This window comes from Topomyia yanbarensis, chromosome 3 (genome assembly GCF_030247195.1).
Source record: "Topomyia yanbarensis strain Yona2022 chromosome 3, ASM3024719v1, whole genome shotgun sequence".
Classification (NCBI taxonomy): Eukaryota; Metazoa; Arthropoda; class Insecta; order Diptera; family Culicidae; genus Topomyia; species Topomyia yanbarensis.
The window spans coordinates 19,164,611-19,186,946 of record NC_080672.1 but is presented as its reverse complement, the minus strand read 5'-3'; the positions used below and the strand labels follow the sequence as shown (position 1 = coordinate 19,186,946).

Here is a 22,336-nt window from a genome sequence, read left to right as displayed (position 1 = left end):
TTCTTAAACTTACAACCATAATTGATATTCGTTAAATTCAGGTTCTGTTTTTGGAGTGCAAGTCCCTAGTGCACCTGCTAGTGGTGAATGCCAAGTATTTGTGCCTTGCGATGAAGTCCCAAGTGAGGAACCGAATGTCCCAGAAGACGACTCTGTGCAGGATAATGCAGCCCATGAAGGGTCTCTGCAGGATAATGCAGCTCATAAGGGTCAACCAGCTGCTCGTGGCCGCGGACGATTGAATAATCGGAATTACCGAAAAGCTCTGCTCGAAAAGCAGACGAACGATCTAAATAAGATGAAGCGGCATGTATCGGATTGTGCCCGATATTCACGTAAGTCGTACGATTTACAACAACAGCGATTTGACCTTGAAAAGAAGCGGTTTAAACTGGAGGAGGAGAAATTCCATTTTAAGAAACAGCTGCTGCTGGAGAAGCAGAAGTATAAAAGCCAGCAGCTACAATGTCAGTTACAGCTACTTGCATACAAGAAGCAGAAACTCGACCATGAAATGGGGTGGACAACAGCGGCTGATGCACAAGATGGTCATAACGAGATGGACAGTAACGATTGATGTCTTACTATCAATGTTAAACTTTGCTTTTCTGTATTATAACGTCATTGTTTTGAAGACGCAAAATTCGAATAAATACCATAGTAAGTTGTTAGTCATTCAATAAAACAAATTTAATCGAAATTTATATTTTCATTATAAAATGCATAGAACAACTTGAACACAGCAATTTGTACAAATACACACAGAAAAAAAATGTTGGTAAAAGTAAGAGTGTTCCGCTCTTAGCAAAAAGCAACCAACGCCAACTATTATGTTGAAAGTAAAACTTTTAAATTAATCAAGAATAATAATCAAAGTAAAAGTTTTCCTTTTAATCAAATGAAGAATAGTACTCAAAACAAAAGTTTTTTTTAAACTAAGAGTATGCGTTGGTTGTTTTTTGCTAAGAGTGAAAAACTCTTATTTTTACCAACATTTTTTTTCTGTGTGTAAGAATTATAGCCATCTGGGGGTATTTCGGATTGCAGTTATGGAGTTGCTAGAATGTCGATTAAGAATGGCAGATTGTAAAATTAGTGTATAGATTCAGGTTTTATTTCTGTGATGCAAAACACAACTTGGTTCATAAAATGTTGTTCATAATTTCTTCTCTGATTTTACTCGCATCACTCATTTCTACCCACATCGCGCAGTTCTGGATCGTTCTCTCCATTTGGTAATTCTGGTTCATCGTATTCCATTTTATACTTCATGCGGAGGTTATGTAGGGCTACGCAAACGTTGATAATTTGCTTAGCTTTTTCAGGTTTATAATACAGCTGTCTTGCTGCTAGCAAGCATCGGAAGGTATTCTTGACCACTCCAATTGCTCTTTCCACGGTGATTCGAGTTTTGGAGTGAATTTCGTTGAACCTCGTCTGTCGTTCTGTGGTATTTTCACCCGTATGGAAAGGAGTTATCAGAAATGGTGTCAAAGGGTAACCAGCATCACCTGGAATTCATTGAAAACGGTCGACTACAATAAGATGAAGTAACAGGCAGTGGGCATGGATCGAGCAAGTATAAGGGAAGGAATGAAAATGACATCTTATAACAAGACACTGTGCCCTTTGTCTGAATGGTACGCTTATCAGACTGTATTTCAATACTTTCAATAACTATTCTTACCGAGTAACCAGGAGTTCCTCTCCCCGTTATTGTATCTTTGTAACAGCAACTGATTTAGAGAACTGCCATTCCAAACAAACGAGTCATGCGAGGAACCTGGATGATTAGCATCAAGATACCGAATCATCAAATTATGATCGCAAACCTGTAGTTGCATAATATCTAAATATATTAAATGTATAAAACTTAATATTTCAGTATTACCAATATTACATTCAGACTGTAAAAGCCTTTGCGATTGTAGAACAGATGTTTATTGCGGACTGGCGGAATGATGCTAACGTGGGTTCCATCTACACATCCGATTACTCCTGGGAATCCAGTTTTTCCATAGAAACCTAATTTAATGGCGCTTATTTCATTGTCTTCGGATGGAAACTGGATGACGACCGGACAGACTTCTGTTTCAATTATGCCCAAAACAAGTTTCAAAACTTTTGACATCGTAGGTTGTGCCAATTCAATGAAGCGATCGTTTCCTACGCCCTTCTGATAGCTCCCTTCTGCAAAAAATCTTAATGAAGCTGCCAGCATAATCATTGGAGGAACCGACGTAGATTGTTGAACAGGGTTGATTTTAGTATCGATAATATCCAATAAATATTTAAAAATATCCTTAGAAATCCTGAAGAATTGAATGAATCTGCAAAAAAATGAAGCCAATTTATTTTGTTGTGGTTTGATATTTACACTATAAAACTAAACTATTCCGTATACTTACGATTTTTCAGTTTGATCCAGCGGATTTGATTTATCTCTTATCCGCCTACGTTTCGCTGCCAGGACGGTATAATCCTCCTCGTCTTCACTATCGGTATCAAACCACAATTCAACACTCATTTTAATCCTTTTCCGTCGATATTTTTCTGAGCAAAACAAAACAAATTGACAGAGCAGGCAATTATGAACGTATAATGGTTATTCCGAACGTCACCTCACTGTCACTCTCACTTCACGGTATTCATTTTCATCACATCACTGTCGGTGACAACGGTAATAGGTAAAAAAAAGTGAAGTGACGTGTCGGTGAAGTGAAAGTGAACGTGGAAGTGAGAACGGTAATAAGGGCCCGTATTTTTGTTTACAGTTGTCGTAAACGTGATCGATGCATTCGGACAAGCACATCCAGCACGTGTATTGTTGGACAGTACATCGTAGACGAATTTGATTTCAGATTATGTCGCACGAATTCTTCGTACTAAAAGGAGTTCCCTCAACATTACTGTTCAAGTTTCCGGTCAGTTATCCATGGCGATACGTGAACCGGTATTCGCTCAGATCGTATCAAGAAAAAAGAATTTAACGTTAACTTTCTTGTGATGGATAAGGTCACCGCGCATCTAGCTGCAAAAATCAAACCACAAGCGGAATATTCCAAATGACCTATTCCAGCCAATAGATATGGTCATCGGTGCTAAACACTTACACTTTCTTTCCAACCGCGTCTCGGCAATTTTCCGTTATTAAAAGATAGCATTTTGGGATGGATTGTGGCAGGCTCTGCGGGTTCAGCTTTCTCTATACCAAGCTTGACATGCACCTCCAACTCTTGCAGTGTAGTAGCTGTATCGATGATCTCTTTGGAGGAAAGTCTAGAACCAAGGAGTTTTTATTCTCAGGTGATACGATCCTCAAGACCGCCGATCAAGCATGTTGGTTTTAGAAACGCCAGCCAACAACATTGTTTACTAGTGCTCTCCATATGTTTGCTTTGATTTCAGTGGGTAAACAAAGTTGTTCGTTGTCATTTTTCTTCCCCGTAGTCTGCTGCATGCTTACCTCACTCCTCACCTACTTACTGTCGAAGATGAATCACCTTAGAACTCTAAGCACCTTGTTTAGACCGATTCTGGAAAATAAAGGAACTAACTACTAAGGACAACTATTCCACTACTACCCGTCAACGGTTGCGAGAAACGCCGAGGGGCGTTATATGGTTCGTCTACCCAGAAAGTAAGACTTCGCCGTTATGCTAGGCAAGTCTAAGACAAGCACATTACGCCGATTCGAATTTCTAGAGAGACGTTTGGAACGAGACTCCGGTTTGAAGCAGGAGTACCACCAATTAATGCAGGAATACCTCTATCGATCCTCCTTTCTTGAAACAAAAGACAAAAGGTCGAAAGACAAAAGGTCGAAAGACCAAAAGGTCGAAAGACCAAAAGGTCGAAGGAGACAAAAGGGCGAAAGGGACAAAACGTCGAAATGGACAAAACATCGAAAAGATGCAATATTGAAAGGCATTAAACGTAAGGGACCTTTTCACGTGGTTTCTTATTCCATCGCAGTATTTCTTAACATAGTTTTTTAATTGGAATCATAACTGAATGTGAATAACAAACTATTTTCTCTAACTACTATTGACTGTGTATTGTTCTGTTTTCATTCATTGGGGCCTTTGAATTAGTTCGGAAATCTGTGATAACTGCTTCGTTGCCGTTTGTTATCTATCATTCATCAGTCGTTTCATGCGCAGTTATACTCTCTTCAAGTAGTATCTCCTCAACTTTGAAACTTGCGCCGGTCTTGGCAGTTTTTAAATTTAAAAATAATCTGAATAAAGCTATATTTTTGAAACTACTGAAAATCTATTTTAACTTATATGTTAAAGTTAAACAAATAATGAATTCTAACGTGAACTTGAATTTTTGCTGTAAAAATTTTAAATCACGAAATACAATAATTAGAATTTTTATTTCTTTATAACATGAGCTGTTCTTTATAAGATGATTGATCGGCCAATTATATTCCTTTTCGAGGCCAAGGAACCGAAGCGGCGCAAAGCTGCTGAGGATCCGCTGGACGAGGTGGCCGCCGGCCCGCCGTCAGAAGCGGCGGCCCTTTGCAAGCAAACCTGTGATCCACTCGTTTGACCGGCTTACTCAACCATAGGGTTGATCAATTAGTTTAGGTCCGACTGAGCGGAGCGACGTCGGACAGCACACGAAGTAAAGCGATGTGGCGTAGCCACATTAGGCGGCAGTTTTTATATATTTATTTATTTTACTTTTCTGCTTTAAAAATAATGAACTAACTATTATTGGTATGCGACATTGTTATTCTATATAAAATATTGCTAAACGATTTTTGTTTTACTATAATATACAGAGAAACATATAATTCTAAATATAATATAAACTATTTTCCTGAGAATAAATGATGCTTTCAAATATACAAATTCACGTTGTTTGAACTGTAGCCAGCCCGCAAGATATAGCTACGGATCTATCTGCTTTAGCGTTTCCCAGTTCACTGAACAAGCGGTTTAAGCGCCACCTCTTACGAGGACCACTTGTCACGTTCAAGGTTGCCCGACCAGAAACCCAACCCTAAGGCGGGCAAGTTTTGCTAAATTTTGGGGAAAACGAAACGGCAGACGTAAAAGCCGAAGAGTACTCCGTCTCATGGGATGACACCAAGCAATAATCAAACGATCGCGACTAAACTACTGGTTATCATCACAGGCAAAGTCCGCATCAACTATCAATAATAAGTCACTTCACACCTTTAAAACGTTGATGACTGCTGGTATCGCGCTGCTTGCACCAAATTTGATGAAAGCTATTCGACGACGACGCGGCTGTTTTGCGCTGCCTTGCGCAAGCGTGTTGTTGGTCCTAGCTTGGAGCTCGGTAACTGCTGGTAGTGTCGGATCTCCGCAGAGCGCACCATAAACAAAATACGGATGAAACGATCCGGCTTACGACGTTTAGCGGTGCCGCCTTACGCACGTAGCGGTGCGTCTTTGTCCGCACTTCGTATCGCCTGTAAGTCCACAATCCGCGCTATAGCAAACAGAAAACGACATGGAGAGAAAACGTCGTTTGGCTTATACGCAAGCAGAATATTTGTTCTAGCCACCCGTTATTCATACTTCATCATAGGAGATGGAAGAAGTGAACAGCCTATATTTACAACAGGGAACTGGAGTTTCTGAATTGGAAGCTTTTTGAACTCTGATACACGCGATTGCTACAGAATATTAAAGTTTTATCTAAGAATATATTGGCTATGATTTTCAGTTCCTGGAAAGGTACTTTTAAAAAGGTTAAAAATTTGGTTTCAACTTCAAATTTATTTGTCCTTTCGACCTTTTGTCTTTCGACCTTTTGTCCTTTCGACTTTTTGTCTCTTCGACCTTTTGTCATAGATTCCAAATTGGCACGCAATCTACACTGCAATTTACCCCCTCCCCCCCCCCCCTCCTCCACGAAACAATAAAGGCGCTTTGAATTAGCTGGGAGGAGATTTTCTACGGTTCGATTCGCATGTGCAGCATCGCGATGAGTCACCTACCAAACGTTCCACTTTGTCTGATATTGCAAAATTATTTGTCCCGCTTGACCTCCCTAGTAGCAATTGAGGTTGTATGGTAGTTTTATAGCCACTCATAAAACTTAGATTGCACTTGTAGCATGCTATAAAACTTCAATTGTGACTTAGGCTCATTGTTCCAGTCATAGTCAGAGCCAAAATTCTCATGCAAGAGACGTGGTTGTTATCTTCTGGATGAGATGACCCAGTTCCTGAAAGCGTTCGTCATAAATGGGATAAATATCATCAGTGGCTACCCAAAAGCTCTGCCTATCGAGTAACCCGCCATGTGTTCCTTCCGCTAGCAACCATCCAGTTGCATACATTTGCAGATGCTGCCGAATCCGCGTACGGTATATGCACGTACGCCCGCAGTAAAGACGAAATGGGAAACGTAAGAATCCAGCTTCTCGTCGCCAAGTCACGAGTCGCCCTACTAAAGCGTCTCACTCTTGCCCGTCTTGCACTTTGCGCATCAAGCAGGCCATAGATGCTGAATGCAGCATTATACCCATGGCTACCAGTGGATGCACCTATCTGGATGCGAAAATCCGGCCAAGTATCCCGTGGAATGTCGGTCGGAGATTTTCTGAAAAGAACGTTGTGAAACCAAAGCCCCCGGTGGCTGGTTGTCACTGACCGAAGGAGAATGACAAACATGTAACCCGCCAATTGTTGCTGATGATGCACTCGAAGTGCGACACGTCGTAGCAGTCGCATGCTTCACGTCGTTGGATACTGTCAGAATCGTATATTGACGGCCTCTCAAGAGAAAAAAAAATATGGCACTACAAAGACCCACTGGGCTGAAATCAGTGCAATACTGCATGCATGACGTGCGGCACAAACAACCGATCATGCAGCCTATCCTCATCGAAGAAGACACACTAGTTTGAGGGGACACACCATTTTGTCCCGTGCGGTACGATTGCCATCCAAAATCTTCGCTCACTGGAGCAAGGGGTCTATGAAACAGCCAATTCCGTCCTTCAGTAGATCCACGCCTGCCAAGTTAGAATCGATAACTACACCGTTGATCTCAACTTTGTGAGTGGGTGTGTAAACGCGTTAGTCTTGTCGCTAGTAGCGTTCTAAGCTTATCAAAACGAACTTTCGAGATATCTGACACAGCTGAACATTTCTGCGTCTTGCGAAATATTAGAATACTTAGCGAACTATATTTGATCCGAAAGAAGATCGGATACGGTCGAACCCAGTTCAATGTGTTTGATTTTAAATGGAAGCTTGGAGTCTTTGGTGACGAATCTTGTTCGACTTCCATTTTAGGATCATTTGGGTCATTTCAGGAGAGTTTCTTTATGCACGGGCCTTGAGCCAGACGCAAAGTGCAAACTGTAGAATATGAAGGAAGAGATAGAAAGCATGGGGGATATAATTTGAAAGACAAGTCTGAATAAAGGAGTAGTGTAGCATTACAAAAACGACCGCACTCATCATGGGTGGCTGATATAGTGAATTCTCTTTATACGACCGTATAGTTCACTGCACACCTGGCACCAAGTCCTTACGATCGCTAAAAGGAAGGGAATGTTAGTTGAATACCAACTTAAGAAGATACGGGGAACCCACTTAATCACCATAGGTATTACGGATGTTAGATGTTGTTAGTAGGGAGGGAAAATGGCATGTGGGTCTGGAGTAATTTTATATATTGCATTAAAAACATAGAAAATGGTGCGCAGGTTGACTCCGTATATACGGATCTAAAAGCGGCCTTTTGATTGTGTTGATCATTCTCATCGGCTAGGAGTATCGCCTAATTTCATCGAACGGCTTGAATCGTAGCTCTGAAACCGTTCTCTTTCTGTGAAATTAGGAAACAATGAGTCGTATACCTTCACAAATTTTTCGGGAGTGCTGCAAGGAAGCAAACCTGGGCTGTTACTGTTTACCTTGTCCTTCAATAATGTTTGCTTTGTTATTCCGGCTGGATGCAAAATTGTCTACGATTCACAACAGACTGTATTGAGCTACAGAGACAACTAGATGCCTTCTGCAACTGGTGTACTAGGAATTTATTGACTATCAATGTCTCTAAATGCTCTGTAATTTCCTTCACTCGCAAAAGAAACCCAATCTTATGGAACTACATCATCAATGGGGAATCACTCACAAGAGTGTCAGTTGTCAGAGATCTTGGTATTCAGCTGGATTCTTAAATATCTTTTAGAGATCACTATATAGCACAGGCAAACAGAAACCTTGGTTTCATTGTGCGAACTGCTAAAGAATTTACCGATCCATACTGCATTCGATCGTTGTACTTTTCGCTTGTCCGTTCTGTTCTAGAAACTAATTGTATCATCTGGTGACCTTACACTGAAATTTTAATTAACAGAATTGAAGCAGTCCAAGCGAGGTTCATTCACTCTGCTCTTACATCTTTGCCGTGGCGTAACCCATCGGATCTGCCACCGTACGTTGATCGTTGTCGTTTATTGGATATGGATACCCTAGCCAAAAGACGAAATATATCCAGAGCCGTCTTTGTTGGAAATCTTTTAACTCTTCAAATCGATGTTCCTTATATTCTCTCACAGATCAATGTAAATATTCCCCCTAGAAGTCTAAGATCATGGGCTTTTTTGAGACTTGACTTGCAGCGAACTGAATATGGCCAGAACGAACCTATAAGGGCAATGTGTGATATGACCTGCGTTAAGCCAAAGCGAACTGAGCGCCATAATTTTTTCCTGGTATTTTTAATGAAAAAAATAATTTTTCGATTATTTTCCATTATCATAGAAAGTTTAAGGGTACTTATTTGCTATCGATTACTATTTCAGTTCTCAGAAATGAATTGATGTAGGTGTTTATAGTGTTACATTAGCTGCGATAGCGATTTTAATGAAGGTACCTCCAAATGGCGCTTGGTCCTCTTTGGCTTAACACAGGCCATATGTTTGACAGATTTTATGATTATTTCGACTTTTGCGAATCTAGTAATGCTTTTAAAAATAGACTTAAACGACTCACTTATAGACTATAAGATGTGATTTGCAATGTGTTAAGTAGAAACTAAGATGTACTGATGTGTAATTCAAGGCTGTGTAATTGATGTGTAATTTAAGGCTAATGTACTTTGTCACAATAATTTTGTAAAGTACTGTCTGTACTGTCGCAAAAGATGGCTGGGTTTTTACGCGAATTTGAGGATAGTTCCTGAAATGGGCTTTTCCCGCCCAAAAAATTTCATGGAGACCATCATAGGTCTGATGAAAAATAAAGTAAATAAATAAATAAATAAAAATAAATAAATGCCATTAAATGGAGAAATCATCCAGACACATATTATGCGACTGTCCAGTTCTCGCTATAGTCAGAATGAGCTCAGCCATCTTTGGAAAAATATTTCAAGAACCTAATGAGGCTTCTTCACGCAAGATATTAAGGTAGGGTGACCATATCAGACGAGTAAAAAACCAGGACAGTCGAAAGGATACTGCTTCCCCCCGTTATCTCTCAATCGACATTGCCTTTTCCGCATGTTTTCGGCAGTTAAAAAGTTCTGGGGTCTGACAGGCAGAGCTCTGCCAGAAAGTCTTGGGAGGAAGAGCTCTGCCAGAAAGTCTTTCATCGGAATTCCACAGTGGCAGTTCTTGCTACACCACCACAAGCAAACGTTTAATGCTGAGATGGTCTGTGCAGTACCGGCGAGGAGTTTTCAGTACTAAAAACACGACATGGACGTAAATCAGAAACATAGTGATCCCAAGTAGCTTCCCTACGCTATGCCTGGCAATCTCCATTGACAACCATTATCACTCGATTTGAGAGCTGCAAAACCTACCGTTGTTACCGAAAAATTCTCCGTTTAATCGATTGTTATATGAAAACTGGCGGATAGCTTGGTGTAAATAATATCAGTTTGAGCCCGAGCTTGAAAAAATTAACATCCCTGCATGAACTCGAAAGAAAACAAAATTCAATTCATGCACGTCGCGATGAAAGAAATGTTTGGTTCGTTTCCCTCTTCATTCGTTCTCCCGATACAGCGCATTCAGGTTTCAATCTACCTATGGGAGGGATTATTGAGCAAAAGTGCACCAGATATAGATTAAGCAGTTCACTTACGCTCGAAAATGTAGAAGATGCCAGCTTCTGCCCTCAAACTGTTCATATAAAAACAAATAAATGCTTTGGTTGGTGAAGGAATTTATATTTCCTCTGCACTCAAGCGTTCCATTCTGTATGAAGTTTCAGTCAGTTGAGAAGTTAATGAATGAGGGAGGCGGTGAATCTGAATTTTGGTTTCGGTAAATACAAGCACAAATAAGCAACTGATTTTGAAATTTCGCAGCACGTGTTTGAGCACGACATTACATACTCCCTGTTATGTTGTTCGTCCGCATTTTTTTTGACTGGGGTAGTGTTGTAAGATTTGTTCGAGTAAAAAACAGACCAGTTCCGAGTTCTTAAACCCCCTTTATTGTAGAAAAGTACGGGTCGTATGAGGGTTAAAAAATTCCTACCGATACAATTTAATATTAGAATAGGAGTTTACAAATTATTCGTTTTACTTACGTTTAGTGTTTAGTTACTCTTTCTGGTTTCACAACCGTTCTAACGCTGTACGTGGGAGGGCTACAATACATATATTTTCTAGGTTAGGTTTGCATGTTCTAGTTTTAGTTGTAAGTATTATGGTACCCTTCGCAGTCTTCAACGATAATTAGGCAATCAATAATTTTAAGCACATAAAGATATATCGTTCACCTAGTTTAAGTAATCAATTCAATAAGTATAATTTTAAATAGTTATTTTATAAGTTCTCACCTCGCCTTCAACAATACTTTAGGCTCAACTTTAGATATAAGAATTCACCTTTAGATGTAAGAATTTCACTTTTTTAGATATAATATTTCAACTTTTCCAATACTATTAGATTTAGCGTAGTTCTTAGATAAGTATAATATAATTAAGTATAATCAGCACTATCATCCAATGCTCTCCAAGATGTAAGTTGGGTGCAGGTGCGCGCATTCAGGGTATTCGATTGGAGGTTCGCCGCAACTAAATTTGCGACAGGTAGGATGCTAGACTCGGCGGTTAGTCGCTGTTCAGCGTCCAGACGTGAAGGCATGTTAATCGTCCATTAGATATTTCACAGGCATTTTGTTCGACACTCCTCAATGCATTACCTGCGCCGTTTAATATTATCAATGTGTAAATAAAAATAAATAAATCGAATTTTATTGTATATCCATCGGATCTTGTATACGCGATTTGTTACTTTGCGTAAAGATCTTATTTCTTGTTGAAAATCTATTTATTTCATTGCCTCTTGTTGCTTGTGGATCACTTAGTCCGCTTTCTCAAGGTTTATCGTTTTCATTCATGCTATTCTCGCTGTTAATGTTGTATGTGCTTTCACGATTACCTGGTTTGAGTTGCTACGGGTCACGATCGCGTATTCGTGTTCTTTGTTATTTACTTTATTATCGGCGGTGCTGGCAGTTGTTTGGGAAGTAGTAGGCATATCACAATGATCGTTCACGCTGTGCGTACGTTCTATTGTTCCAGTATTCGTTGGTGCCTGAGCTGCAATTCCGGTGGTTTGTGATTTAGTTTATGTTGATGAAGGGCTGTGCGATGGGTATGCTTGCTGTTAGAGGTTTGTGTATATGGTTTCTCGTAATGTGTCTTCTTGTGTAACAATGTAGGGCACGCAGGGGTCTGTCCTTCATACGTGCACAGCGTGATTTGAGATTTGGTCACGCCTTTTGCTTTGAATTAAAAGTTCAGATATGAAGGAATAGGTTACTCGCTTTCTCACGAAACAAAAACTATTGGAAATACCTAAATTTTCTCCAGGTTTCAAACTTAAAGGATTCCACCGTAACGTATTCCGACATGATGATTGTAATAAATTTATTAATAGTTCCCAGGTGTAGATTGTGCAGACGCATATCAATCTTATCATTGTCAATATATACGAGTATCTTGGTCCTAACATTATCATGCTCAACGACGTATTGCATGTTGTCTTTCATTGCGTAGCTTTCCGTTATAGCCAAAGTTTTAAACGTTATCAGTAACGAGTGTGGTGAGCTTGTATAACGACGACTTCCATTAGTCTAAACTGCATTTGCAAATTTGCTGTTGAATTTTGCTGTTGAGTTTCAAACATCTTGAAATGAATGATCGTATACCTAACCTGAATAGTGACAGTTATTGAGACTGTATTTAATAAGAAACCAAATGCCACGAGATCGACAGTAATTGCTTCAACTGGCCCAAAAACATGAACAACATTTGTTAGGCAACTAACTTACTTTTGACATCACTTCCCGCATTTTCCCAACCACGACAAAAAAACTCAAACAATAACCAAACTAAGGGAAAACTTCCCAAATGCTACATAATGATACGGAAAACTTTCATTGTTTTACTAACATTCGTTATCATTGAATGAGCGTACATCTCCCGCTTAGCAAACAATGTTCAAATAATAAAAAAGTCCCCTTCTTTTGTCCCAGCAAAGCTCCGTTTATATTGTGCTTGGTGTTCCGCCTAACCCGGTAGAGTCCGGCTAACAGACCCAGAAATGGGAATATTAAATTCCACTTAATGAATCGGCGGCAAGGGCATAGAGCGCAAAAATTACGGATAAAAGTGAACATAAAAAAGTATTTAATACAGCTTTTAGTGTTCCCACCGAGACAGCCTAATGTCACTGGGGGTTGTTGCTCCCGTTTCCTGTTGGATCATATGGGTATCTAATCGAGACAAATGCGCCGCAGTCAGAGGAAATCGCAATCGAAACTTTAGCCATTTGGATCGCCCGGAACCCCCCGGGCGGATAGGGCAGAGACCCCGGTTCGAAAAACAGACGAATAAATTATTCATATAATTCCTTGCTTGCGCTATTGCACAGTCATGCCCGAGAGTGGATAATAATGTTTGTGTATCCTTTTCCTTCCAGCATCGGCCATAATGAATCTGCTCGGTCTCAAACAGACTCGGTAATTATCGCAACAATTCCGTGTGGTGGGTAGCGAAGGGGGGGGGGGGGTGTATTTCGCCCTCTGGACGGCGAACAGAAATGATATTATGTTTACAGACTCTTGGATGGAATAGAACTAAAATTTGGTGAACAAAACTTGTTACTCCCTGGAAAGGACGCAGCTTTGCTATCTGTTGGGTGGTCGTCGCCGCCGCCGCCGCCGCCGGGGAAACAACATTGCGCAAACTATGGTAATGAGCTGGATTAGGTGCGAGTCGCGGGCTTCATTGCATTTCATGCATTGAGAAATAGATTGCAAGAGGACTTTGTCATTTCAGGACTGAGATGGATGTTGAGTTAAGATTGTGACAAAGATTTGTGTTGGATGGGGAATGATAATCTCATTTATTTTGTTACAAAAAGAGAAAAAAATGGACGGTCGTAAATATTCCAAAGATATATTAAATTCCAAAGCAAATATCCACGAACCTTGGTCAAAGACGCATTTCTTTCATCGGACCTAAGTTATTCAAGCAGCTTCCTACTGATTTAAAGCAAATAACATGTCGCACCCGTTTCCAAGCAAAATTGAAACTAATTTTAAAAAATAAAATAGGAGAATTTTTAATATAAACTTCATTCACCACCAATCGAGCTTATTCCTTTAGCTATAATTGGTTAACATTTTTTTTTAATAAAAACAATTGATAAATGCATTTTTTCTAGCAATAAGTAATAAATAAATTTAAATTATTATAAGCTTCCTGCAAAGCTGCGATGGGACCCTTAAAAGGATTCTGTTCCGCTGGGTACTCGCCGTAGCTTCTTGTCAAATTTTGTGTTTTGTCGGTCTCGTATTGTTTTTTTTTGTTCTCAGCGTTTCCGCGATTCGTAACTTTGTTTTGTTGTGCTGACCTTTTTTTTGTACGCTGAGAACTGATGTGTCCACTACCATGCTCCGTTTGTGAGCTTTTTGGTGTGGGGGTAAGAGGCGGGCTATTAATAAAAAAATAAAATAAAATGCATTTTTAACGTTGAAACATTTAACATTTCAATATAGAGGCTTCTTTTAAAAATTCCAGTCAGCTAGGTATTAACATTCGCGAGACTCTTCTATATTGAAAGGATGTATTTTATATCAAAAACTTGATAAGTACCTTAAAGAAACCTCCGATCCTTACTACCAACTTTAGAAGCTCTTGGCTCATGCATAACTGCAACAGTTAATGCTTTCATCGCGCCATATATTATTTACGAAGCTAAAATTTTGCTTTCTTGTCCAGCAGGTAACTGTTGACCAGCTTTCGTACCCCCCGAAATATACGCGAAACAAGCTTCGTTGAAGCCCGCACTCCTTAAACCTAGCAGCAGATCGCAACGGAAGTAGATTCATATTTATGCAAAACTATTCCACAGGACAAGAACAAGATTCACTTCTGGCTTCCGGTTGGCGAACCTCTTCCATATTACTGATGCTGATGGCTGCAACAGATTCCTCGCCGTATTCGGCCACCATGAGCAGAAGCGGAAAATGCACATTAAAAATGGAAATTACACTATGCTTCGCAGCGAACGGACCTTCGGTGGTTGTCCGGGAAGGTGAAGGATGCACCATCGCTGAGACGCGCATTTCGCCAACGGTTGAACTACTAGGACCATTGCGGACCAGAAAGTTAGATAGGGTGGTGTGTCTATTATGAATCCGGTAAGTCGAACACACCACTATTGTACTAGCGGTCCGATCTGTAAACGATGGATTGTTCATAAATCGGTTTTAGCATTTAGAAGCAATTCCCGTACATAATAGAAAAAATAGGAGCTTTTGAGATAAGCGGAATTTGAAATAAAACCGCAATACATCCTTTCATTCTAGTCAATACGAGCAGGAATACTTCCATTAGTTAAAAGTTCAAATTGGAAACATAACAAGGCGTCGTAGTAGGCTAATCACCTTACCAACAAACAAAAAATTAAAACGGAATAGCGGAAGTTTAGCTGGTGAACACAGCTCCAGGCGTGCTCAAGACGCGGCCTGCTGGGGTGTTTATGAATATAGTCTCTGGAAGATGCTCGTTCCTTTTTTTTCCTCTGTGGTCCAGAAAGGAGCAACTTTACACATTGCGGCGCATTGTTGCATTCTTTGGCTACTGGCGGTGTTGGTGGTGCCTTTGCTATGGTGCAAAATGGTTGCTGAAAAGTAGTACAATAAGCAGATTTTATTTATTTGTTTACTAAATGCAGAAGCAAACAAGAAAGTGTTTTATAAACTACCCGTTGATCGCCCCGGCTAGCGAAGGAATGTGCGCAAATGCGCTTTTGAGATAATGTGCAAGATAGCCTGCATTGGACATTAATTTCAATTTAAATTAATAAAGAGCAATTTTTAGTTGCGAAATAGTCGCAGCAGCGTGTGAAACTGCTAATTCATATTGTCATATGTATTTTCATAACAAAGTTTATCAGTATGGAAAATTACGGCGTTTACTTTATATCTCTAAAACAAATGTGAGTTAGAACCTTACAAATACTAAATAACATGGAAGTCTGTATTTTCATTAATATAGACCAATGTTTATTTTCACCGAACGCCATTTGGTCAACAAGGTGGCGGGTTCTAGAATCGTCCAAATGATGTGAAATTTGGCTTTTTGCCTTTCTCATATAGAAAGGTTATGCAATCACTCTGAAAAACGTCAACCTAATCCCGGCCCGGAGGGCCGAGTGTCATATCCCATTCGACTCAGTTCGTCGAGATCGGAAAAAGTCTGTATGTGTGGTATGTGTGTATGTATGTGTGTATGTGTGTGTATGTATGTGCGTATGTGTCAAATAATGTCACTCATTTTTCTCAGAGATGGCTGGACCGATTTGCCCAAACTTAGTCTCAAATGAAAGGTGCAACCTTCCCATCGACTGCTATTGAATTTTGGATCGATCGGAATTCTGGTTCCGGAATTACGGGTTTCAGAGCGCGGCCACACAGAAATTTCTCATATAAACTATAGGAAAAATTAAAAATAGAATTTTTATTTTTGATGCTAAATGTGTTCAAGGTGCATGAAACGTCCAGATTTGATGCAAACTCGAAAGAAAATTTGACGACAATTCAATTTTTTGGATTTTGGCACATTTTTGCCTTTCTCATATAGAAAGGTTATGCAATCACTCTGAAAAACGTCAACCTAATCCCAGCCCGGAGGGCCAAATTTTTTTTCAACTCGCATAAGGTTTCTGGATTTTAACAGGGGCGTAGTTGATGCTTTACGGAGAGGGGTTACACCCCCCCCTCTACTGTTCACTCCCCTCCTTTAAAAATCTCCTTAAATCACCCCTCAGATCAGACCACCACCCCATCCAGCCCTCATACTCCTCCCTTTCAACCCCATCATCTTTAAACCACCACTATATCACAAAGCATACCAATTTAAGCTGGGGACGTCGTTCGTTCATGGGACTGTCGCCCTCCTCACATACCCACCCCCGCATGACAAAATGAGTTAGCAAGCAGATAACATTGATCTAATGCTGATTAGGCTAATGAAGTATGATATTTTTTTATTTCAAGTGTTTCACCGTCGACACGTAGCTCATCAAGTTCATGGCTGGCATGCCATTGTGTATAAGTGCAAAGTGTACTAAGAATGTAATGGACATTTCCACAATTATGTTGAACATAAAAAGCCTCCGTGTCATAGTTTAGAGAAATGAGAAAGGCACAATTGCACCACTAGGTGGATTAAAACAGGTTTTTTGTTAACCATTTTTGTTAACGACCTATTGAGTCAATTTGTCAACAGTTGTTACGGCATTTAATTAGCAAGGGACTGGAAGGTGAAGTATATTTTTCAATATTTAGAGCCATAGAAAGTTTAGAAAAGCGTGGAAGGATCATATGACATTTGGTCAACAGGGTGGTTTGTGTTGAGCCAATAGGGCCATTACTTGTGTGAATGCCACTATTATTACTAACTAATATATTATTATTAGTTAATTCCAGTCTGCTTCACCTCGTACAAATCAAAAGCGAAAAAGCATATGCTTTCGAACGTTCAACAAGTTAAGTTTTATGAAAATTGATTGAAGAATAATAGAGAAATATGATAAAATTTAATGATAAAAGAAAATGATAAAATTTAATATGAATGACAATAATCCCTGTAACCCCAACTGCTCGTATTCGGACAAAGGTCGAAATGGTTCCGTTCAATTTCTGAGATTTTTTTACAATAGAAAAACTGCAAAATAGGGAGTGGGCGTAGCGTATTGGTAAATCGATTGCCTTGTACGCAGCGCACCTGGGTTCGAGTCCCGACCCCGCACATAGGGTTAGAAATTTTTCCTAAGAGATTTTTCTAACCGGAAGAGGCGAATGACCTTAAGGTTAAAACCTCTATAATTGAAATAAAAAAAACTGCAAAATATGTATGATTTGCATCACGGAGCAGAAAAAAATTCAAAATGGGGACAAAATGACCCAATAACTCACTTTCCGTATTTTTCGAGAAACAGAAATATTCCCATTCAAATACTAAGGCTATTTTCTTTAAATTGCAATTTTCTGAGTGCTACTTCAAAAGTTACAGCATTTAATATATTTTTCCACCATATTTTCCTATAGCACCAAGTTCAAAAAATTCAATCGAGGTGGACGGGGGTCACAATATGAGAGAGGGAGCCTTTAAGAATAAAAAAAAATTGCGGTGTCCTAATAGACAGTTGATATCAGTGCTACAGCGGTTATACTTCGTTGTCGGGCCCTGTGCGATCGAGTGGGAACTAGCGTTTATTTGTGTGCGCTGGAGACTGCGTTAACCAGATTATAAGTGCTATAGCGTTCACTAAATCATCGGAGCGTTTGTGTGTTTGCGAAATCTTGGACATAGTTGGCCTTAGATGTAAGATTTGTAAGTTAAGCCACTGGCGGCTCCAGGGGGTGGCACGAAGGGGCACGTGCCCCCCTATTCAACCAAACCTTAGAGGATTCCTTAAGGAACATATAAAATAATTTCTATGTTTCATTTCACAAATGTTTCGCCACACTCCACGCCTACCAGGAAATGCGTTTCCAAGATTCGAGATTTCATTTTCCAAATCGTGCGTCAGACACAGCGTGCCCCCCTCCCCCTTTACCAGCTGGAGCCGCCTATGAAGTTAACGTTGCATGTATAAATTCGATTTTTAACCGTGTGTCCATTCGCATATTGGCGTGTGTTCTTGAATGATACAGTTCACATGCTAGAAGAGAGTGAGGTCTCCCATGCCACTGGAGTTCCTGGTGATATCGCCACAGAACCTGTTATCTAGTGAATATGAACGTTTTTTTTGACGTAGGACTATATCTTTGTTTTTGATATGGGGGTGCACTTTGCAAATTCTACAAAAATGGTATGCGTTGCGTTGCGTTGCGTTGCGTTGCGTTGTGACGATGATTTTGGCGGATTGCACACCAACTTCATCATGTTTGACTGCTGATTATCTAATAAGAGTTGCTTAGGAAATGGTAAGTAGGAAATCATACCAATCCTACCACATTAAAACCTCAACAGCATGATAGCCATCATTGCCGGCCGCCCCCATCTTCATCGTTCACGGGAAAGAATAAAGGATAATGTAGACAGGAAGTGTTGATGCTCTACCTACTTAACGGAAGGACGACGATTCATCAGACTCTTCCATAGGTGTCGCGGAGTTGGTAGTTTGGAAGGGTATCAGGTCTAGGATTCGCTCCAAACAAGCGATGCGACCTGTAAAGCATACTTTATTGGGTAGTTGTTTAGTTAGTCTTCGAGTGCACGATCACTCGAAAAAGAGATCTTGTTTAGTTTTTGGTTCTTTTTAAACTCTGAGCAGCCGGCTACCGAGCGTATACTATGTTCCCTAAACAAAAGCAATTTGAACTCCACACAGCCGACCGTGGGAGTATTTCCTAGAAAAGCTAATCTTATCTGCGTAATGGGCCGGATCACTATTTATTGAAACAGTATTTAGACGGAATTTGTTACTTTTTTCTCTACGATATATTTATTGGCTTGAAAACTACCGAATGCGAGATGTTATAAATCATGGAAAGTATTTCTTATTTTCCATATCGGATTGTTTTTGTAATACAAGTATACGAGCGATAATAACGAACACTGGAGAGAAATATAAAGGATTGTTTAGCAGATGCACGGACTCGTTAGCAATAACGGAGCTTGAAATTAGGTTCATAAAAACAGACGCGGCGAATTTTCAATACGTATTGACCCGTGATCATCGATACTAGTCAGATTAGTCGTATTGGGGCTAATTTCCGATCAACTATTCATTTCTACGGCAATGTTTTCTCGACTAGATCTGTTCGCACCCTCTCATTCTGCTGCTATCGGCAGAAGGCTGATAGCACCCAGTCGTCGCCGGTCTAAGGACCAAATGTCATCAATAGACTTAGACTCGCGTGGAGGCATGAGATAGGAAACTTGTGAGAATTTTTTTATCCCACCATTTGACGACCATTGCAAATTCTACAAAAATAGTATGTAACGAAAAGTGGTCCAATCACAAACGTATATCATTCAGCCATCTATCGATAAATTTTCAATTTTTTGCGCATATCGCCCCAAAATACTTCTAAGAATAGATTCCAATAGATAAACCCAAAGATTTTTGATATCATGGCATTAAAAATTTAAATAATGTACAACCTAGTCAAAATATCGCGCATTTACATACAGAAGATAGCGCTTCCCAAGTCCGGCACGACAGATTTGTGTGATTTCTGTGAATGTCGTCATCATCGACTAATTTAAAAAAAGGATTTGGCCGGACGAGCTCAGTTCAGGGTTACCATATTCACAGATTTTTCTGTAACGTCACAGATTTTTTTTTCACAATTTTTGATCACAGATTCTTTTTCACAGATGACAGATTTTTGGCATTTTGATGAAAAATATCACAGGTTTTCACAGATTTTTGGAAATATTGTGATTTTTCACAGATTTTTTGGAAATTTATCACAGATTTTTTTTCCTGTTTTTGTCATCACAGTTTCACAGCTAGTGTACCTAAGTTAGAAGTTCGTTACACTGGCTGTGGAGGTACGCTACCCAGTGCCGTCCAATACGCAACTGAGCTTGTCCGTTCAAACACTATGCTTACTTTTGTGTTGTGCTCGTTTCCAGTACACTTTTATCTACAATCTAGAACACAATTATTCGTACACGAAATCACTTGTACATTCGTGCTCCATTTTCAAACACGGTTAACATAGTGTCGTGGGGGATTCGTAACCGAACTTTGTACCGAGAAACAAGTGCTTTTTGTTCTCTCCGGTGTGGTTTAGTTTTTTCGGTAGTACGAAGGTGCTTGCTGTGGCGTCTACATCCCTTCTCGTGATGTGGAGATCGACGGTGTGGTAAGTGATGCGGGTCTAACTGTCGATGATCTGAGATCTGATGAATGATGGGAATGGCCGCTTTAAGGACCCTAACTTTCAATCAGTTAAGATTTTGGAGTGCAAGCAATTGCACTCAAAGTCCATCGAAGATGGGAATTACTATCCATCAGACTCGTTTCGCGTAACCTTCGCCGGATCTGCACTTCCGAGCTACGTTGAAGTGGGAGGAGCTCGTCTACCTGTACGCCTGTTTGTACCGCGGGTCATGAATTGTTCCAATTGCAAGCAGCTAGGTCACACAGCCACCTACTGTAGCAACAAGCAACGGTGCGGTAAATGTGGGGAACGCCATGCGGATGATACTTGCAGTAGGCCCGCTGAGAAGTGTGTTTACTGTGGGGAGAATCCACATGCACTTTTGACATGCCCAACGTACAAATTTCGCGCGGATAAACTGAAGCGATTCGCCAAAGATCGCTCCAGACGCTCTTACGCAGAAATGCTTAAAAGAGCTGTTCCACTTATCTCCAAAAACCCATTCGCTCTCTTGCCAACTGACGATAACGCCTCTAACGACCCTTGCGAGGGGCATTCTTTGGCTCCGCTTGGAAACTCTAGGAAAAGACCTAATCAAAACTCACCTGAACTTCCTCGTAAGGGTCCTAGGTTGTCCCAAACAAGGGTACAAAATAAAAATAATTCATCAACTGGAAGTGCTGGTACAAATCCGAAGATAATACCTCCTGGTTTTGGGAAATTGAGATACAACCAGGAGTTCCTAGCACTCCCCGGGGCACCAAAAATCCCAAGTGCTCCAATTTTACAGTCAGAAACTCAACCTAAAACAGGATTCCTTAAATTTTCTGACATTGTGGACTGGATATTCACAGCTTTCAACATTACCGATCCTCTGAAAAGCTTGCTGGTTGCTATTCTACCAACAGTAAGAACATTTTTAAAACAGTTGACTGAACAATGGCCCCTCCCGGAGAAAGCTGCCGCGTACAAAACCTTCGGAACGACGGGTTAGTTGCTAGTTATCGAGTGTACGCGATATTAGAAAAGCGAATGAAAAATTTAATGAAAGCTCAGAAACGCAGTTACTGGCGCCGGTTTGTCGACGGGTTAACAAGAGAAACATCGATGAGCAATCTTTGGGGCACGGCCCGACGTATGCGAAACCGAAACAGTACTAACGAGAGTGTGGAATATTTAAACCGTTGGATATTCGATTTCGCCAAGAAGGTTTGTCCGGATTCCGCCCCGGCACAGTAAATCTACCGCACCGCGTCGCCTTACAATACCGCGAACGAAACACCGTTTACGATGGTGGAGTTCTCACTTGCTCTCTTATCATGTAACAATAACGCCCCAGGGTTAGACAGAATCAAATTCAACTTGTTGAAGAATCTGCCAGACTCTGCCAAAAGACGCTTGTTGAATTTATTTAATAGGTTTCTTGAGGGTAACATTGTCCCACATGACTGGAGAAAGGTGAGGGTCATCGCCATCCAAGAACCAGGAAAATCAGCCTCCGACCCCAATTCGTATCGTCCGCTTGCAATGCTTTCCTGTATCCGGAAGTTATTCGAAAAAATGATCTTGTTTCGCCTCGATAATTGGGTCGAAACAAATAGCTTACTGTCAGATACACAATTTGGCTTCCGCAAAGGCAAAGGGACGAACGATTGCCTTGCGTTGCTCCCAACAGAAATTCAAATGGCATATGCTAACAAAGAGCAGATGTCATCAGTATTCTTGGATATTAAGGGGGCTTTCGATTCAGTTTCTATCAACATTCTTTATGAGAAGTTGCACCAGCATGGTCTTTCGCCACTTCTAAATAACTTTTTGCTAAACCCGTTGTCTGAAAAACAAATGCATTTCTCGCATGGCGATTTATCGACATCACGATTTAGCTACATGGGCCTTCCCCAGGGCTCATGTCTAAGCCCTCTCCTCTACAATTTTTACGTGAATGACATTGACGAAT

At 40.4% G+C, this 22,336-nt stretch overlaps 1 pseudogene; it reads right to left on the bottom strand.

The window, feature by feature from the left end:
- Positions 1-1,142: 1,142 nt before the first annotated feature.
- Positions 1,143-2,584, bottom strand: LOC131686816 (putative nuclease HARBI1; annotated as a pseudogene).
- Positions 2,585-22,336: the final 19,752 nt, after the last annotated feature.